We start from the raw sequence: 9,522 nt of genomic DNA, 5'->3' as shown, positions 1-9,522 counted from the left end.
AATTCACCGCTGATATATGGCTCGGCTGGGTCCGAATTCGAGATGGGAGTCCAGGTCCGGAAACGCCTGCGCACGAGCACCTACTTTAATTACTATACACTGGAGACAGAAGCGCACGTGAGCCATGGCCCAGATGCACATTATTGAGTTCGGCCAGACCACGAAAAGTCCAACACACAAGCAGCAGGCAACAACAGCTTGCAACTTGTGGCCACTCAACAAGTACCCACCCCGGCACCGCATCAATTTTGCTTGGTCCTCTACCCCTCTTCCTCCTATCCACTCCCTAGTCCCAGCACACAAACACAAACTAAGATTAACACATCCATGGTCCAAACTGTGGTGAGCGCTTCAGTGGGTGCCTTGGGTCCCTTGCTGGTGAAGCTCGCCGGTCTCCTCGCCGGTGAGTATGGTCGGCTCAAAGGGGTACGTCGTGAGATTCGGTGCCTCCAATCTGAGCTCACCAGCATGCATGCTGCACTGAAAGAGTACACTGAGCTCGAAGATCCAAGTGGCCAAGTGAAGGCATGGATATCGCTGGTGAGGGAGTTGGCATACGATACCGAGGACGTCTTTGACAAGTTCATCCATCAACTTGGTAACGGCGGCCATCACAGTGGTTTCAAGGAGTTACTACAAAAGATCACTCTCCCTCTGAAGACGTTTGCTGCTCGGCACCAAATTGCCGGCCAAATTGCTGAACTAAAGAGTCGCATCAAGCAAGTGAAAGAGCTCAAGGATAGTTACAAGCTAAATGATGCTTCTGCTCGCACCAATTGTCACGCAGTTGTGGATCCCCGGCTGCATGCTTTTTTTGCTGAGGAGGCACATCTTGTGGGTGTCGACGGTCCAAGAGATGATCTTTCCCAGTGGATGCTGGAAGGACACAACTCCTCCAAACATCGCAAGGTGTTGTCCATTGTCGGTTTTGGTGGGTTGGGCAAGACAACACTGGCAAAAGAGGTCTATCGCAAGATTCAAGGGCATTTTCAATGCTGGGCTTTTGTATCAGTCTCACAAAAACCAGATATAAAGAAAATTATCAAGGATGTGATTTCTCAAGTGTCATGCAAAGGTTTATCCACAAACGATACAAGTGATTGGGATGAAAAGAAGTTTATTGCAGAGCTAAGAGAACTGCTAAAAGATAAAAGGTAATGTGCTTATGATTTTCCTTAAATCATTTGTCATGCAGAGTACCCAATATTTTGGTTATTTTTTGGTAATTTAATATTATTATCTTCATGGCAGTAGAAACAACACGACTTAGTCTGGCTTGTGAGGTTGCATGCATCCTTACCACCGACACTTAAAAATACCATGGATACCTAGCTAAAAGATGCTTACACCATGAAATATATCGTGAAAATATTTATGACTGCTACTTTTTTCCTTTTATCCCCTTGATTGCTTAGTGCTTAATGAAGAACTGAAACTACTGAAAAGGTTTTTTTCTGGCTTTTAAGGAATGAATAAACGCCTTACTGCTATGGTATGAATATATTGTGGACATTTTCTTATCATATTAGTCTTTTGTGTGACTGTTACATGCGAGCTTTGTATTTCTAACTTAGGCTTGTGGGTGTGAACTCACTGGTGCATGCAACACAACTGTATTGATCTAATTTACTATATATGTTCCGGAAATGCACATTTGATCCCATGTGCATTCCTGCCACCGTAAAAATATATTTTGAAATATCAAAAGAATTCAATCAAAAGTTTTGTGCGCATATATCGACATTCTATGTGCACATGCCAAGTTTCTTGGATAATCGACTTATTTTGTGTCTTGTGTAAAAAAAGATAAAGAAAGAAGAAGATAAAGAGCCTTTTCTTATCACCAAATTTTGTCTTTTTTATATATGACACTAAAGATGTCAGTTTTTTCGTGAAACGACTTTACGAGGACATAGAACATCAAGATGCACTCACAATATGTTTTTCCGGATTCTTTTTTATTTTTAAATAGGTTTAAAATGCATTTAAAAAATGAGGAGCATAGGCATCTGGGTGCAAAAACACCATGTCCTGTATGTTCTTATTTTTCATATAAATACAAATAAGCATCTGTGAGATATTACAGACCGCAAAGCAAAAAACCGTCCAAGAGAGATTTTAAATGTGAGAATCAAGTAAATAGAGATGTGTTCTAGTAGTTAAAGCTTCAACAAAGTGGCAAATTTTTTAAAATAATACACTTTTTTTGTTTATTTTAGAAATAATACACCCTCTGTTCCATTCTATAGTGCCTATAGTTTTTTTGCACGGAAATTAGCGCAAGAGTATTTTTTACACAACAACCCTAGCTAAACAATTTGAGATCAATGTAAAATTTGGGAAATCCATATCTTCCTAACTAACCATAATAAATTTGGGAGCTGAACGGGGAGTGGGTGATTGAAAAAAAACTAAGCTACAACCTTATATTCTGAAACAAATGCCAAAAATCTATAGGCACTATAGAAAGAAACGGAGGGAGTACTTGTTTTTAGGTTTTTGCACGAATAATACACCGTCGGGTTCGTTGAACCCGATTTTTAAATATCGGGGTAGCAGAACCCGAGTACTTAAAATCGGGGCAGGCAACCCCGACTCATTCTTTTGGCGAGAGGCGAAAAAGGAGAAAGAAAAGGAAAAGAAAGAATCGGGTTTTAGAAACCCGATATTAGTGAATCGGGTTAGGCGACCCCGAGATTCCCGCATATTTCGGGTTACTCTACCCCGATTTTGAAATTTCGGGTTCCTCTACCCTAATTCTGAAATTTCGGGTTCCTCTACCCCAATTCCTTCTTTTTCTTTTTCCAACGCACGGAATCAGGATTAGTCGGGTTCCTCTACCCCGATTTTGAAATTTCGGGTTTCCTGAACCCGACAGTGTATTATTCCTGGAATATCTCAAAACCGAGTATTATTTCTGAAATAAACAAAAAAATGTGTATTATTTTGAAAAAAATCCGAACAAAGTGGGCATGATACATATATACAATAAAAAAATGCAGATTTAAACAGAATACATAAGTGCAACTTATAAACATATAACTAGCTGAACAAAAGAAGAGAGTGGTGTTTTGGCACATGCCAGCATATATGCTCCCTTTATTTGACATGCATGTACACACATTTTGAAATTTCAAAAAAATTGAAACGAAAAATTTACACGTTAACCTTCGTGTGCTACGCGCTCATAAAGTTGTTTTATGAAAAATCGACTTGTCATGTAGCATGTGTAAAAAAGGCAAAATTCAATAGTAAAGATAAGGCTTTTCACAAGATAATTTTTTTCCTTTTTTACATAGACCACAAAAATATTGGTTCCCTACAGAATATTATGAAGATGTACATGCAGTTTTTTTTCAAAAAATTTCGTCATTTTAAAATAGAATTTTTTGGTACAGGGAGCATATGCACCCGGGAGCCGAATTGAATTTTTGCCGAACACCTACAAAATATGCAGTGTTGGAGTTGCATGGTCTGTTAATTATTTTTACTCTTCATTTCATATAGGGTGCATCCTTGTTACAATGGAAAAAATGTCACCTAATTTTTTTTGTTTGTGATTAAGTAGAACTCAGTTACCATCATGGTTACAAATTCAGTGAAGTTACACGTTACATATGTATACAATAAAATGTAGTAGATGAAAAAATAAGTAATATGCGAGATACATTTACTAACTACTCAGTTATTAGCTACATGAAGCATATGCAATGTCAGAGTTTAATGGTACATTTGTTCAAGCTGAATTTCTTGTCGAAATTGATCGACATCATCTACTAATTCGTAGGTATCTCATCATCATTGATGATGTATGGTCTACACAAGCATGGAACGCTATCAAGTGTGCATTTCCAGAAAATAATTGTACTAGCAGAATTATAGCTACTACACGCATTATTGACGTAGGAAAGTCATGTTGTCAGAGTTTAGAGGACCGCATGTATGCAATGGAAGCCCTGAGTGATCTTCACTCTAGAAGGTTGTTTTTCAAAAGAATATTTAGCTCTGATGACCATTATCCTGATGTGCTGAATGAAGTTTCAAGTGAAATCCTGAAAAAGTGTGGAGGCCTACCATTGGCAATTATCAGTATATCTAGTTTGTTGGCGAATAGACCAACTGTCAAGGAGGAGTGGGAGAAGGTTGCAAGGTCAATGGGTTATGCACTGGAAAATAGGCAGAGTCTAGAGGGATTGAATAGCATACTATCCCTTAGCTACAATGATCTGCCACCTAATCTCAAGACATGTCTGTTATATTTAAGTGTATTCCCCGAGGACTATTTGATTGACAGAGAGAGGTTAGTGAGGCGATGGATAGCAGAAGGCTTTATCTCTGTAGAGCGTGGGCAGTGCAAACAAGAGATTGCCGAGAACTATTTTTATGAGCTTATCAATAAAAGCATGGTCCAACCAGGGGACATTGGGTATGATGGTAAGGTTGGTTACTGCCAAGTCCATGACATCATGCTTGAAATTATTATATCAAAATCGGCCGAAGATAATTTTACCACTGTGGTAGGCGGAGGTCAAACAAATTTGACAAATCACCATCGTTTAATTCGGCGACTATCGATCCAGCACATTGACCAGGAGTTGTCATCTGCATTGGCAAATGAAGATCTAAGTCATGTTCGATCTCTAACAATAACATCATCTGCAGGTTGCTTGAAACACTTTACTTGTCTTGGTAAATTTCAAGCTTTACGTGTATTGGACTTTGAAGGTTGTTATGGTTTGGAGGAGTATGATATGAGAAATATAGATAAACTATTCCAACTAAAGTATGTCAACCTTAGGAACACCAAAATATCAGAGCTACCACGAAGGATTGTGATGCTACATGATCTAGAGACCCTAGATCTTAGGGAAACAAACATACAAGATTTACCGGCTGGAATAGTTATGCTTACTAAACTGCAATATCTACTCACTGGACTAAGTGTTAAGATACCGAACGGGATATGTAATATGAGGAGCTTACAGTTGTTCTCATATTTTGATATTATAAAGAGTTCATTGGATGCAGTGGAGGAGCTCGGGAACCTGACCAGATTGAGAGAACTGCGTTTATGGTTGGACTGTGGAGACCAGTATAAGATGCACGGGGAGATACTACTATCCTCACTATGCAAGCTTAGCAGTTGCAAACTCGAGACTATATATATATATGGGTGGCATGGTTTGCTCAGCTTTATAGACTCTTGGTCCCCTCCGCCATCTTTCCTTCAAATATTTTATATGTCCGACTACATCTATTTACCACAAGTTCCAAAGTGGATTTCTCCGGGACTCACATGCCTTGCTCATCTTAAATTCAGTTTAGCTGAATTAACGGAGGAGGGTCTGCGCTCTCTTGGCGAGGTCCCATCGTTACTTATTCTAGACATGAGCTTTCGTACAGGACCGAAAGAAAAGCTTACCATAATTGGATTTCCATGTCTGAGAGAGTTTAAGCTCTTCAGTATGGACGGAGCATATGTAACATTCACGAAAGGGGTCATGCCGAAGCTTGGGAAACTTGAGCTGGCATTTGATGTGTCAGTCGCAAAACCTTATGGCTTCTGTTTAGGCATTGAGCACCTGCCATGTCTCAAAGAAATAGGAGTATCACTTTCCAAGAAGGGTTCCACACTTACTGAATCCAAGGCTGCAGGAGCTGCAATCAAGAACGAAGCTGGTGTCCATCCCAACCATCCTAAAGTTACTATTACGAGGAAATGATCCTCAACTACAAGAGGTACTGAAAACATCTCGCTATTGTTTCCTTGTCAAATTAAGTATATACGTTTTGTCCGTAGCCGCTGAATTTCTTCTCAAATTCACATGTTTAACCATTGTACTTTTACTGATCTAGGATGTTGTTTGGCTGGCTAGGTAGCTTGCTTTGTTGGGATTATTTTGAGTTAATAGCATAAAACCACCACATTACAATTGAAATTTACCCAATACCACCACCACTTTACGTTTGCGGAACAAAAAACCGCCACATTTTGCCCAGTTTTTAGCAAAAGACACTAAACGCGAATTGACAGAGAATCAGACATGTAGGACCCACTAGTCAGGGCTGAGGTGGCATAGTATGGTGAGGTGGACTGGCCCGGTACTAAAGATGTCGTGGCAGCAATCCATATAAGAAGAAATAAAAAAAAAACTGGGAAGGCCCCCCCCTCCCCGTTGAACCTTCTTCTTCTTCTGACGTGCAATCCATCGAACCACCCCGCCGCCGCCCAACTCCAGCGAGGATCCGGCGACCCCATCGACCGGCTCCGGTGACCTAGCGGCGCCGCCCTTATGGCCTTTGGAAATAGCTCGACCTCCCTCCCCGTGGCCTCCCCAAGCGACCTCACTCCCCATGGCTTCCCAAGCGCCCGCTATGGCACGCCGCCTCGAGCTCCGTGCAAGCAGCACCCGCCGGTGGGGACAGATGCGGCCAACCGGGCGAGTTGCTGGTCACGACAGCGGCCAGGCCCTCAGCCTTGGCGCGGTGGGGGGAAGAAGGGCCAGACGGCCGTGGGGAAGAGGGCCCGACGACCATGTCGCGGCCGCGGGGTGGAGCATCGTGCTGGCGGTGGGGTCGTGCGGCGGGGGCGTCCGTTGACTCCGGTGGGGTCGTGGTGGTGCTAGAGGCGTGGGGTGGGGATGCGGCGGCGCGCGAGTGGAGCACGGGCCGGCGGCACCCTAGTAGAGCAGGCCGGGGCCGGCGACGCGCTAGTGGAGCAGGGGCCGGTGGCGCGCGAGTATAGCAGGGGCCGGCGGAGAGCAGGAGCGCGGCGGCGGTCGACGGTTGCAGAGAAGCTGCTGGTGGCCAGGATGGAAAGAAACGACCGTTCCTTTTTCGCCGACGGTGGTAGGGATGGGATAACGCCGGTGGTGGTGCCGCCTCGGATTGGTAATGGAAGGGACAAACTTCCCACTTTTTAAAAAGATTTTAGATTTTTTAATTGAGCTGATACATCACTCCACATCAGCAAGTTACTGCACCGTGTTGCCACCTCAGCCCTGACTAGTGAGTCCTACATGTCAGATTCTCTGTCAATTCACATTCAATTCACGTTTAGTGTCTGTTGCTAAAAACTGAGCAAATTGAGGTGGTTTTTTTTGTTCCGCACACATAAAATGGTGGTGATCGGTAAATTTTAACTGTAATGTGGTGGTTTTATGCTATTAACTTCATTATTTTCATACTGAAAGGGCCTGAAGCTACCTCTTCTTGCACTTCAGACAAGATGGAAAACAGACGCTGAAACAGGGGCGCCGGTTGTGCCGCTGGATGGGTTCTGCTGCATGCTGAAGGCAATGTTCCACATCTCCCAGGCCATCGTTTCCCCGGAGATGATATGAACTCTGGCTGAATAATAAGATAGTAGACCTAATGCTGAATACAGTTCAGTTGTCCAGTAGCGAAGATGGACACAAACCAACGATCAAGCGAGGCGGGACAAAGCCCACACACAGCCAGATATGGGCTCGCTCACATGTGGAGGTGCTTAAGCCAGCACGCCTCATGCTTGGTCATGCATGTCGCAACACCTAATAAACTAGATTTCCTTGTTCTTTATGTCTCCAAGCAGATCGACAGACACAAATGTACGAGCGAAACTGCAATATACAGCTATCGGTTTGCCCCATCGTTAATGTAACTAGATGACCCGTTGCGCTATCGCGCAAACGACAGAACTAAATCAGAATTTAAACCATAAGTTTTGGCTTATTTTAAAACCGGGGGCTCAGAGTGGAGCTTCTGCTCGTCCTGCCATTGATCGCCGCCACCGTAGTGGTAAAGGGAGGGCATTTGGGTTGGGTGGCCATCGAGGCTAAGTTATAATAGCATCCGACGGTGTGCGCTTGAGAAAATGTCTTCGACGGCCCTTCCATCCTCCTTTGGCTACCCCCATTCTCCGATGCGACAGCTCCTTCCGCCCCACCTGCTCCTTCCGCCCCACCTACGTCCTCCTTTTCCTCTTCCAACCCCTTGGACACACTCATGAGTGACGCTGCAGCCATTCTAAGTCAAATTTTGGTTAATTATACAACAATTTAAGACATCTATCAATTGATGGTAACCATTATAATATTGTGACCATTATAAATATATTCGACAATCTATGTGGTCAAATTTGTATGAACATTTTATAGATTTTAGCTAAGGTCCAATAACATTGTACAACATTATGTACAAACTCAAGAAGCGCAAGTATCCTATCCAAAGTTGAATTTATTGCATGAAAACTCCTATTTTCATCACAAATTACTATCAAACGGTCTCACGAGGCATGTGGCAAAATCAGGTTGGAATTTCAACCATATAAGTTTTATCCTCAATTTTAGTACTCATACAAAGCTTAAATGTATTCATGTTTTTGCTCTTTTTGATAGGTTGACCGATGCCATGCTTGGGTAATAAAAAATGTTTTAGATAATTGGTCATCCGGTAGAATTTAGTAGCATAATCAACACCTTATCTTCTAAGGTCTTGAAGAAATAGAATATTTTTTGAAAGGAAGAGAACTGTTATATAGAAAATTTTATCGTGTAATGCAGAGAATCAAATTAATAATTATTATTAATCCTAGAATCAATGATGGTACGATAACAATATATTTTCTAATAAAAATATTGATGGCTACTATTTCTTATGTCTTCAGCATCGAATTAATTGTCATCTGAATATCCTAAAGCAAACTCAAATTAAAAGCACCGCATTACACAAAGTGTATAATTGCAAAGCACCACAAACGCAAAGCACACCCGTTTCACCCCGGCGCAAAGACAGCCCGAATTGAAGCCATATGTCTTATGAGTAAGAAATAAAACACAAAGGAACTAACAGTGAATAGACAACTAATACTTTGATTGCACACCAGGTTGATTAGAAAGTAATGAATTGCAATACACTGGCATACAACACAAAGGATAGAATTAAAAGGCAGCACCATAGTAAATAGCTCATATTACAATAATATGTTTCATTCTACTCTTTTTCTGACTATTACAGGGCATGCATGTATGATGCACTGTTTGAGGAAGACAACTGAAGCATTTAACAAATAACACTTGGACCATATGTAACAAATACTCTGAAGATGTCTAAGCTAAATAGCTAATATAACTGGGGAGCTAAAGAATACATATAAATAAGGCAAAGGGGTTAAACAAAAAAAATAGAATTTTGGCATTCCAAATCCAAACCACCCAGGTCTCCGGTAAGATAGCCCCGTCCAAACCTGCTCTGTCACCAACTGCCGGCTGCTGCCATATTAGAGCGGAACAGCAGGTTCAAGGCCTATGGCTTTGCTGGAGAGATGGAACACCAAAATTGCAAAAAAGAAAAGGTAGAACTACACATTATTGGTTGTCAACATATTTGTATCGAAAAGGTAGAACCATTTTTTTCATCTTAGCCGAAGGCTAAAACAGTAATATTATTTCCTATATGATAGTATAATTCCAGATAGACCCACATTTATATTTTGTTTTGTCGGGTTTATCTAATTTTAAACTGTACCTGTACTTTAACCAA

The 9,522-nt window shown here is 41.8% G+C and overlaps 1 pseudogene; it reads left to right on the top strand.

Annotated features, from left to right (window-relative positions):
* The first annotated feature begins 240 nt into the window (after positions 1-240).
* On the top strand, positions 241-7,679 carry LOC124681191 (annotated as a pseudogene).
* The last annotated feature ends 1,843 nt before the right edge of the window (positions 7,680-9,522 follow it).

This window comes from Lolium rigidum, unplaced genomic scaffold (genome assembly GCF_022539505.1).
Source record: "Lolium rigidum isolate FL_2022 unplaced genomic scaffold, APGP_CSIRO_Lrig_0.1 contig_35329_1, whole genome shotgun sequence".
In the NCBI taxonomy this organism is placed as follows: domain Eukaryota; kingdom Viridiplantae; phylum Streptophyta; class Magnoliopsida; order Poales; family Poaceae; genus Lolium; species Lolium rigidum.
The sequence above is the reverse complement of the archived record's forward strand: the minus strand, read 5'-3'. Positions and strand labels throughout refer to the sequence as shown.